This window comes from Palaemon carinicauda, chromosome 26 (genome assembly GCF_036898095.1).
Source record: "Palaemon carinicauda isolate YSFRI2023 chromosome 26, ASM3689809v2, whole genome shotgun sequence".
Classification (NCBI taxonomy): domain Eukaryota; kingdom Metazoa; phylum Arthropoda; class Malacostraca; order Decapoda; family Palaemonidae; genus Palaemon; species Palaemon carinicauda.
This window is the reverse complement of record NC_090750.1, coordinates 75,041,320-75,053,819: the sequence shown is the minus strand read 5'-3', so window position 1 is coordinate 75,053,819 and position 12,500 is coordinate 75,041,320.

Below are 12,500 nucleotides of genomic sequence, written 5' to 3'. Positions count from 1 at the left end.
AGTACAAGTAAGCAGTGGAGGTAAGACCAAAATAAGACTCCTTGACGTGGCAAAGGTATGCTCTCTACAGAGTGTCCCTCTGGTTACTTCATACATTGAAGTACTGCTGAACAGTAAGAGTTAAGACTGCTTGTTTTTTGTTTGTGAACACCATAACACAAAAACTATAGAACCAGTTTTAACAAAAGTTGGTGGCCATGTGGGGTATGACCCAAGCTAAAATCCATTCTATTTTGAAGAAAATACATCGAAGTACAAGTACACAGTGGTGTTAGAGCAAATTAAGACTGCTTGGCATGGCGAAGGCATGCTCTCTATTGAGTGCCCCTCTAGTTTTATGTCTGTTGTGCTTCAACAAATGGGGTTTATTTTTATATTTAAGTGTACGAATAGAAGCTAGTGGCTTTTGTGTTGATAAATTAGCCAGTTGCTAAAACATCAAAAAGTATATTTGCATTCATGGACCATATTCCTTATTATACTAAATCAAAACACTAATTTGTTCAGTGTTTCATACCCATAGTTCTCTTAAAACATTGTATGGAATACGGATTGGTTTTATTTGTGTGTATATAAATGTATATAATATATGTAGATAAAAGAGAGAGAGAGAGAGAGAGAGAGAGAGAGAGAGAGAGAGAGAGAGAGAGAGAGAGAGAGAGAGAGAGAGAGAGAGAGAGAGAGAGACCCATTTCTTAGTTTCGATCAAAAATATCAACCTAACAAGACTTTCCCTTTGCTTTCATCAGGAGAGTGATGGAGGCTGCATCTCTTAACCAACGATTAATGGAAGAAGTGACAAATGCGGAAGCAGTTAATATTGCTCTCCGGAAGCGCATGGAATCGTTAGATAAGGAATCGGAAGACCTAGAGCAAGAGATGAGGTCTCTCGCGATCAGTACATCCGAGGTCATCGAAGTAATGGAGAATGATCCCGAACATCAGCAAAATAGAACGCAGATACAAATGTTGAAAAATCTCATCCACAACATTCCATGAAAGTGATTCAGGTCTGAAGTGAAATTTCTTGTCTTTACATCATCATCAGCCGTAACTAGTCCACAGGAGGACAAAGGTCTCAGACATGTCCTTGCACTCAGGTCTGAAAATTTTGTTAGCTCCTCAAATTATCATCATCTCATGCTTCCCCTGCTCTTTTGTAATTTCTAGGGACCATTTCTGTTAGTCTTAATGTCCATCAATCATATTTCATTCGCATATGTCCAGCCCACATCCATTTGTTTTTCTTACATGTTGTGAGAATATCCTCTACTTTGGCTTGATCTCGTATCCATGTTGCTCTTTTTCTGCCTAAATGTTATTCACATCATTATTTTCTTTATATAGTCTTTTAAAAATTCATTTAATCAATTTCTTCAACGTTCTTTAGTTCCTAGCTGCACTGGCTCAACATCCCCCTAATTTACCTCCATTCCAATCTTAACTTTTGTATGTGCAATTGGGTGCTGATTGGCCTCCTAGTACCCAGAGTTGGGCAATGCAGATCCATAAATCTAATGTAAATTTACCTTTTGAAAATAAATGTTATTGCTTTTCCAATCATGTATGCATAAATTTTCATGTTAAATAAAAAAAGACACACTCAAACTTCCAATTACTCTTCATAGGATACAAAAATAATGTATACAGCTCTAAATACAGTTGTGAATGCTCTATACAGTAACTAATTGTTTTCATTATTCAGTTAACCTTCCAAAACCCCAATTCAATAACTACGGAAACTTCCGATCAATTTTATCCGAAAATAAAATCAGGTCGCCTGATTATAGAGTATCAGCGAAATTTTATTATGTAAATATAGAAAATATACTATATGGACACATTTTCCCGAGATAAAGATATACAAAAGAAAAATTGGATTAAAATATTGTGTCAACAAACTTAACCCTGATACCAAAATCCGACAGTTCTAAAAAAAAACTTTAAAACCTCTACCAATTAAGATACCGCAAATGATTCTCCTAAGGCAATCGTACGTATATAGTGCGAGGAATCATAACTTCAAGTTATCCACGCTTACAGCTATAAAAGATAATAAACAAAATAACAACCAAAGAGAAAGGACATTAATTACAAAAGCTTAGATATAAGTTTTCTTCAACTGCCGTCTTGAAATGGCATTGTATGTCTTCAACTGCCGTCTTGAAATGGCATTGTATGTCTTCAACTGCCGTCTTGAAATGGCATTGTATGTCTTCAACTGCCGTCTTGAAATGGCATTGTATGTCTTCAACTGCCGTCTTGAAATGGCATTGTATGAAGTCAAAGCCTCAGATAGCCAAAGGGGTATGCCATTTCAAGACGGCAGTTGAAGACATACAATGCCATTTCAAGACGGCAGTTGAAGACATACAATGCCATTTCAAGACGGCAGTTGAAGACATACAATGCCATTTCAAGACGGCAGTTGAAGACATACAATGCCATTTCAAGACGGCAGTTGAAGAAAACTTATATGTAGTCATACAGTAAAATTTAATAGCATCGGCGTCAGTTAGAACAGTATGCCTATTTCTAGCTAACAGACGTTTGATTCGTCAAAAATACGTTTCGTTGAATTTAAGTTTCACCGAAATGACCGGACGCAAAAAGAAAGTTCAATTTACTACTTAGATAAAATAATGTGTAATTTCCGGCGAGGGTAAAGTTGCTCATTTTATCATCTTAGAAAAATATTTTTGAAGGAATTTGGCGAAGTGAATAACTTATTACTGTCAACTATTAAACAGCCTGACATAATTCTCTCTTCATAGTTTATATATGAGTTTATATTCATGAATTTTCGTGTAGTTTATCTAATTCCCTATTTCCTTTCCTCATTGGACTATTTTACCCTGTTGGAGCCCTAGGACTTATAGCATCCTATTTTTCCAACTATGGTTACGGCTTAGCAAGTAACAATAATAATAATAATAATATCAAAGTAATTGGTTTACATATATAACATGGGGGTAAAGATGTGCTAATTCCTTTCGTGCATGTAATCAAGTGAGTAAGTAGGAATGTCAACATAAACCTCCTTTTAATGTATATATATATATATATATATATATATATATATATATATATATATATATATATATATATATATATATATATATATATAATGTAAAAGGATCCTTTTCACCATTCCAATAAATTCTCCTTTTCAGCTGCATTCCTATAGGTATACTAGTACTAGAACACAAAAAATAGGTATCAAAACCAAAATCTGCTGAGAGCAACTTATGAAGAGATATTCTGCCTAAACATTGATTTTTCCCATAGGATTTCCCATAGGATTTTTCCAATAGGATTCTCACACACTTAAGAAAACTCCCTGTTCAGAAGTTTGAAAGGGGGGGAACGAATACGCAACCAAATTTAGGAGTCAAAGTGGAATGAAATAGAAAAGCCTGTTTTGCGGAACTTTTGTACAAATAGATCTATTATTATTATTACTTGCTAAGCTACAACCCTAGTAGCAGTTCTGCAGTTTACAACTAAAAGAAGGCGAATACTGTGTTTACCCAACTATAGTAATTCTTCATAAAGATATTTATTACATATATACATATATATATATGTATATATATATATAAATTCATGTAATATATACATATATATACATATATATACACATATATATGTATATAAATTAATATAATATATATCTGTATATATATAAAATTCATATTATATATATTTATACACACACATATATATATATATATATATATATATATATATATATATATATGTGTACATAAATTAATATAATATATATCTGTATATATATAAAATTCATATAATATATATATATATATATATATATATGTACATAAATTAATATAATATATATCTGTATATATATAAAATTCATATAATATATATATATATATATATATATATATATATATAAATTTATATAATATATATGTGTATATATACTGTATATGTATACACGCACAAACACACACACACGCACACACAAACACACACACACACACACATATATATATATATATATATATATATATATATATATATATATATATATATATATATATATATCTATATATATATGTATATATATATATATATATATATATATATATATATATATATATATATATATATATATATAGATATAGGTATATATATATACATATATTATGACATGACTAAGCTGAATGTCCTCTTTTCCAGTGGTAAATACTTTAGCTTATAGATGGCCTTAGCTAACACTCAGTAGGAAGCATAAAAAAAATATTCCACCAAAATAAAATCCAATCTGTGCGAAACCATGGTCGGGTGAACGAAACTCAGCAATCTCTTATTATAATTATTAATTACTAATCATACAAATTATCACTTGAATTGCTTCAACAAAACACTAAAATCCTTAAATATATAGCAAATAGTTCAATAATTCAACACAATTAAACATAATATCTAAACAATAAAATGCACTTAGTAAAAGGAGAAAGAGCCACAAACACTGTCTTCAAAACAGGAAGAATACACCTAACTTAACAAGAAGTTTGAAGTACCCAAGTAAACAAAATTAAGAACATAAAGGAGGAATAATGGGAAAAGAGACTTTGCTCTGGACCAGGAAGGATCAAAAAGTGAAGAAAGAAATCAACAGAGGTCGTGCATATAGAAAGTAAGAAAGTACTAAAAATAATTTATAATATTCAATATGTACAATAGTGGAGCGAAAACTTGACAATTCCCCCCCACTAAGATGGGTCCATAGCGGTGAATCCAGCTGAAGATGCTGATGGAAGGCGTGACAGGGTGTCTTCAATGGTGTTGTTAGTTCCTTTGATGCTCTGAAGCTGGATATTAAAGGTGCCAAGGATGTAACACCACTGTAAGAGTTTTCGATTTTTGAGTTTGGTACGGTTGAGGAACGCGAGTGGTCGGTGATCAATAAAGGCAATGACCCGACGGTGACACTTCAAGATAGGGTTGGAAGTGTTGTAAAGAAGCTACGATCGCGTAAAGCTCCTTCTCTACGGTAGCCCATCTGGTTTGTGCTCCTCTGAAGAATCTCGAGTGATAGGCTACTGGTAAGTAATGCAGTGTTGGAATACAGCTAGTGTCATTGGGAGCATAAGATTGTAGAAGTACAGCTCCAAAACCTGTGCCACTGGCGACTACCTGTAATAAAAATTCCTTTGAGAAGTCTGGTGTCCTTAGAATTGGTTTAGAGATCAAGATACCTTTAAGCTGATGAAAAAGGTTGTCTAATTCCCTGGTCCAAACAAAGTTTACTTTGTTAGATAGTAGAACATATAATGGAGCAGCAAGAATGGCGAAATTTTTCATGAATTTGGAATAATAAGAGACCATACCTAAAAAGGTCTTAAGTTGAGATTTCGAATGGGGTATAGGTATGATCATTACCATCTCAATATAAGCATCTTTTGGCATTATTTCTCCAGTGCCCAAATAATGACCAAGGTATACAACCTTAGCTTGCCCAAATGAACTCTTGGCTAAGTTGATGGTGAGACCTACGGTACGTAGTCGTGTGAACAGTTTTGAGAGTGTCTGCAGATGTTCCTCCCAAGTCATGCAAGCTACGACTATATCGCCCAAGTACACATAGACATTAGGTAAATCTCTGATTACCTCTGCCATCAGCCTCTGAAATGTAGCAGGGGCATTGGAGAGCCCAAAAGGCATAACCAAATATTCAAATAAGTCAAAATCTTTGAATTACTTTTGTCTAAAATATCATTGATCCGTGGCAAAGGAAAAGAATTCTTGATGGTGACCTTATTCAGTCTGCGGTAGTCTGTACATAGCCGTAACTTACCGTTTGCTTTGTATACAAGGAGAAGCCCAAGGAGAGGTACTTGGGACTGCTAACTTGTGATCTATCAAGTACTGTACATCTGACCTTAGGGATTCAAGCTTCTTTCCTATCGCTCTAAGATAGTTGTCTGGTGGGTTGTGTTCCCGGCTCCAGCAAGAGGTCATGTTGAATCAGGTTACAGGTTCCTGGATCATCAGTGCACAAGTCCTGAAAACTGGTGAGTAAGGAGTTTAGTTCTTTGCTTTCATTTGTAGGCAAGTGTGATAAGAAGGAGTCAAGCTTACCCATTATCTCAGAGTTAGTTAAATCACTAAAAGATACCAGTTCTGGTTCTTCATCAGGGTCTTCATTAGTAGTAGCAACAGGATAGTCGTCTTTAGACCTTAGTGTTGAGTTAGTCACCAATGTTACTCGAGGTGGTCCACTATTTACTCTACTTTGGTACCACTTCAACAAGTTCACATGTACCAATTGTGTGTTCTTCCTCCTATCTGGGGTACTAATTACATAGTTTACCTTAGAAAGACGATCCAGGACTGTATATGGGCCAGCAAACCTTTCTCTCAATGGAGCTCCTGGAATTGGATGGTATAAAATTACCTTGTCACCTTTCTGGAACTCACTTAACCTGACTTTGTTGTTCCCCTGTTGCTGCATTACTTGTTGTGAGGAAAGGTTAGAACATACCAAATAATTTAACTGATGAAACTTACTTTTAAGGTCTTTTAAACTTACTTTTAAGGTCTTTAATATATTGCATCGTGTTAGTAGTCTCCTCTGGTTTCTGATGCAAAATATTTTCTTTCACCATACCCAATACAGTTCGTGGTCGATGACCAAACAATGCCTCAAAGAGAGATATCCCTGTGGAGTGCATTGAAAAACATACATTAGGAGATCGAGGTCCTCATCCCAATGATTTGCAGTTTCACTGCTGTACTTACGCAAAAGGTTCTTCAGGGTTTGATGGAACCTTTCCAGGGCACCATCTGTCTGTGGATGATATACAGAGGAGTTAACATTATGAATATTCAATGTATGCATAGCTTGTTTGAAGACATGGCTTGTAAAATTAGTTCCCTGGTCACATTGTAACTCATAAGGAAATCCTAAAACAGTGAAAACCTTCCTACGGTTCAGTAATATACTCTTTGCATTTATGTTTTTGATTGCAAATGCCAAAGGGTACCTTGAAGTGGGACACATAGCGGTCAGTATGTATCCATTCCCTCTCTTAGTCTTTAGTTAGGGACCAACGCAATCTATGATGAGTTTGTCAAAAGGAGTTTTGGGTACTAGTACGTTCTGAAGTGGTGCTGGCGGGATTCTCTGGTTAGGTTGACCTGTAACCTGACAATGGTGACATGAAGCTCATAGCTCTTAATACCTTTACCAAGGCCTGGCCAATAATAGTCTTCACTTACTCTTTTATACGTCTTGTTGACCCCTAAGTGGGATTCTACCGGATGAGCGAGGTCTAACAACGACCGTCTTAGAGGTTGAGGAATGACTATTTGCTGGCAATCCCTCCAAGTATGGTTAGAATTAATCTGTGGTGACCTAAAATGCCTGCAGAGAATACCTTTATTCACATAGAAATATGGCAATTTAGGATTTTCATCTGGAATTCTCACCTTTTTCCAAAGTTCTCTAAGGCTGGGGTCCTCTTTCTGTAGCTCAGTAAACTCTTTCTTACCTACGTTTACTATGTTTAAGGCCTCCATAGTTCTTCCAGTAGTTTTACTCTCATTTTTCAAAGGTCCTGCCCTGGAAGTATTCCTAGTCACAACCTGAGTTACAGCTGGTGGATTCTATGGACTTACATTCTTCTTGGATTACAAATTCAGGATCTAAAATAATAAAATTAGTTTTCACCTGTGACCCTGCTAAATCATTACCCAAGATCAGCTTTACTGGAGAACATGGCAAGGCTTGCTCTAACACAGCTACTTTAGCCTTTCCTGGAAAGTGAGGACTAACAATTTCCACTTCAGCAAGAGGCAGAGTCCTGGAAGAGGTTAAATCTGAAATGGTTATAAGTTCCTTAGTATAAGTTAAATTCTTCGAACTTAAGTCTGCCAATTTAGACTGAGAGGATCCGGAGTCTCTGAGGCACGTCAGTGAAGTACCATTTATAGTAACATCACAAATAAATCCTTCAAATGGCTGCAACCCTTCCATTAGAGTAGTCACATGGCATGTACTCCTTGACTGGGCATTTTTACCTTCTTTTGCTTTTGAAGTTTTGCACTGGGGAAGAGGACAATTTTCAATAGTGTGGCCCTCTTTCTTGCAGTAAGCACAGGATACCTGGGGAGATTTGGAAAAGGAAGGAGATGATTTGTTAGTTTGACCCTTTTGTGATTTATGGATTAAGTGGTAACCATCGGCGAGACTAGCTGCCTTCTTTACCAGTGTTTCACCTTTGAAATGAATGAAGGTTGAGATATGAGTAGGCACTTTCCTCAAAAATTCTCCTAGAAGAATCAAATTCTTAAATGATTCGAAGTTATCAACACCTGCTCTTTCTAACCACTTATTCAACTGCCTATTTTTGACACTACAAAATTCTACAAAAGTTTGATTGAAAGTTTTAACAGAATTTCTAAAAATTTGTCTATACCCTTCTATGGTAATGGAGTACGCATCCAAGATAGTTTTCTTTAACACTGTATAGTCTTTTTCACTTACTAGTTGTGAAGCAACAAATGCAGCTTTACCCTTCACTTTGTTCCTGATGAGCAAAGACCAGAATTCTACGAGCCATTTTAAGGTTTCTGCGATTTGTTCAAAGTTCTGGAAGAAAACCTCGGGATCTTTCTCGTCAAAATCAGGTACAAGCTTACTTGTTTTAAAAACTTCAAACACAGCAGGGAGTGTGGCTTCCTTTCTGTTACTTGAAGAAAGCTCCTGGAGTTTTTTCTGGAGTCTTATCTCCACTTCTCGTTCCTTCTCTCTTGCTTCTCGTTCCTTCACTCTCGCTTCTGCTCTCTTTTCTTCTAGATAGAGCTCACATTCGGTCGTTTGCTTATTTTCCTTCTCTAACTGCAATTGAAGCCTTATTTTCTCTACTTGTGTGTCTACTGGAACAGGCGGAAGTATTCCTGCTGCAATTTTGAGTGCTTGTGCTTCTTCATCATCTGCAATAATCCCTTGGTTGATTAAATAATCTAAAATATCACTCGGTAATCTAGCCTTCACATAAGTAGGATCAACCACAATGTTACATTTTGCTGCAAGGTCCCGCAGATCCTGTTTAGTAGCATACCTGAGCGTAGATAACTTCTCTTTGGGGTTTCAAACAAAGCTATCTAGATTAAAAGGCATTTTTGAACAAGGGTTAATTACTCACTACACAACACTTGTGTAAATACAACAAATCCTACCTACCTAACAATGAATGGCTGACTAAACGCGAATACATTAACTTGAAGTTAATCATTCTAAACAGTATTCGTATTTATAAAATAAAGTTATCAGTAGCTACATGTACATTGCTCCTAAGATTACAAAGTTATCAGTCGCTACACGTACATTGCTCCTAAGATTACATTGCACGTAAACAAACGTAACAAACCTATACTGATGAATTTAAGGAAACTGCAGCCCAACGCTATTACTGCACTTATAATAGAACGCTAACAGAAAGCGAGAAGAGTATTTAAATACAAATAATGACAACTGCTAGTTACGGAATGGTAATTACCTAAGGATTTACGCAACAACCTGGCTAAACCACATGTCTAATTTTGTGGAGTTAAACTAGCGCAATTTGGTAATAATAGAAAATCTGGAATCGCGTAGTGTTCGAGGTACACTAAAAGTGCGAGAATGAACTAAAACTTCTGCAACGAGAAGACTTTAAAAAGGAGCACAGTGGATTTTGCTAATACAAAAGGTCGGGAGCTAATCAACGATGTGCAAGGTAACGTAAGATTAACGTAACTTATCACTTTATATGATAGCGAGGGTGACCTTTATTAGGGAAAATATTAATGAGGCGGGCATAAGAGGCGATACACGCAGAGATCCCTGTCAATTAACACTTGTTATCGACTTATTCTTCAAGAATACTTTACCTTGGTTTAAGGAGAGATGAGGTGTATTCTTGCTTGATAGCTACTGTCAAACACAGTTTAATGAAAGCGAAGAACAGCGTAGCGTGGCACTAACTGTACAAATTAATGAAGCACAATATCAGGACAAATCGTTCACCAACTGGTCTTAAAAATTCACCAAAAACATTTCAACAGTTTGTAGTCACACAACAGATTTGGAATCCCGGGCAGGCCCCCAAATTATGACATGCCTAAGCTGAATGTCCTCGTATTCAGTGGTAAATACTTTAGCTTATAGATGGCCTTAGCTAACACTCAGTAGGAAGCATAAAAAAAATATTCCACAAAATAAAATCCAATCTGTGCGAAACCATGGTCGGGTGAACGAAACTCAGCAATCTCTTATTATAATTATTAATAACTAATTATACAAATTAACACTTGAATTATTTTGCCCTTATACGTGAACGAAATTGCTTCAACAAAACACTTCACTAGAATCCTTAAATATATAGCAAATAGTTCAATAATTCAACACAATTAAACATAATATCTAAACAACAAAATGCACTTAGTAAAAGGAGAAAGAGCCACAAACACTGTCTTCAAAACAGGAAGAATACACCTAACTTAACGAGAAGTTTGAAGTACCCAAGTAAACAAAATTAAGAACATAAAGGAGGAATAATGGGAAAAGAGACTTTGCTCTGGACCAGGAAGGATAAAAAAGTGAAGAAAGCAATCAACAGAGGTCGTGCATATAGAAAGTAAGAAAGTACTAAAAACAATTTATAATATTCAATATGTACAATGGTGGAGCAAAAACTTGACAATATATATATATATATATATATATATATATATATATATATATATATGTATGTATGTATATGTGTGTGTATGTGCGTGTTTGTGTGCTTGCGGGTGTATAAGGAGAGAGAGAGAGAGAAAGAGAGAGAGAGAGAGAGAGAGAGAGAGAGAGAGAGAGAGAGAGAGAGAGAGAGAGAGAGAGAGAGAGAGAGAGAGAGAGAGAGAGAGCAAACACTACCTTGTTTATGTCATAGTCTATATGGGTCTACAGGCACAATAACGGAGAACAATAACAACCTGCCGAACCGATACCGTTCATTGCAACTCTTGCTTTTATATTTAAAAGTTCTCTTGCTATAAGTTAGAAGGGGAGGAAAGCAAAGACTAGAGAACTTTGCAAAAAAAAAAAGGGAATAATAAATAAAATGAATAAAATTAAATAAAACCTCAACGGAATAATAAATGGCGCTTAAATGAAATATAGAACTAAATTTTGTCACCATCAGTTTTATGCCAAAACACAAATAAACCTTGAAAAAATATGCAGTTTTTTTTCGTATATGACTACGATTTTCCTTGGCGTCTTGGACGAAAAAAAAATTTAAGCTTTAAGGACACGGTATAAAAAAAAATGTACAGTATATGAATTAACAAATAATGAACATTATAAAATAAATACAACTAGTTAGGGATCAAGGAAATCTTGGGCAAAAATAAATTATATATACAAATTGACGGATAATATATATGTATATATATATATATATATATATATATATATATATATATATATATATATATATGTATATATATATAATATATATATATATATATACATAAATATATATATATATATATATATATATATATATATATATATATGCATATATAATGAATAAATAAATTATATATATACAAATTGACGGACTATATATATATATATATATATATGAATAAATAAATCATAAATATACAAATTGACGGACAATATACACACACATATATATATATATATATATATATATATATATATATATATATATATATATATATATATACATATTATATATACAGAGAGAGAGAGAGAGAGAGAGAGAGAGAGAGAGAGAGAGAGAGAGAGATTGAATTTCATAAATACCGACGTCTTCATGCATTGCCAGTTATCTTAAATGTTACTTTATCTATACAAAGACATAGAATTATATTCCCAGCATTAATACAAATATGTTAATTTATCAGCAGTTAGATTCACAAACAGGATAATGGCAGAAAATTTTGCCCATAACTACACTGAGGTAGCGAAAACCTCCCATATGAGTGCCCAGAATGTCTCAGAACTTCGGGTTACTAATGCCCATGAGCTATTTTTCCCTATTGGAGCCCCTGAGCTTATAGCATCTAGCTTTTCCATCTAGGGTTGTAGCTTGGATGGTAATAATATACCCATCCAAAGTCGTCAAGCCATTATGCGCAATAATTTACTGAGCAAGTCATCAAAGGCCCGATGAATTCTACTTGAAATGAAACTCAATCTACAACACCCCCCCCCCACCCCCGATTGCCTTTCCCTGCCTAGAGAGGAAATGAACTCCGATTGATTTTTAGTTTCCTGGCATCATGACATCGACGGTCATTGACGCCGATATCGTTTGTTATAAAATAAAGAATAAAAGTAAATTCAATATAAAAACATAAAAGCAAAGATGTCCTTATAAAAGTTAAATAGCTTTTAGAAGAACTGCCACTGAAATAAATCTAAAAAAAAATCCGCTAGCGTAATACTACCCATCCTGGGTAAATTT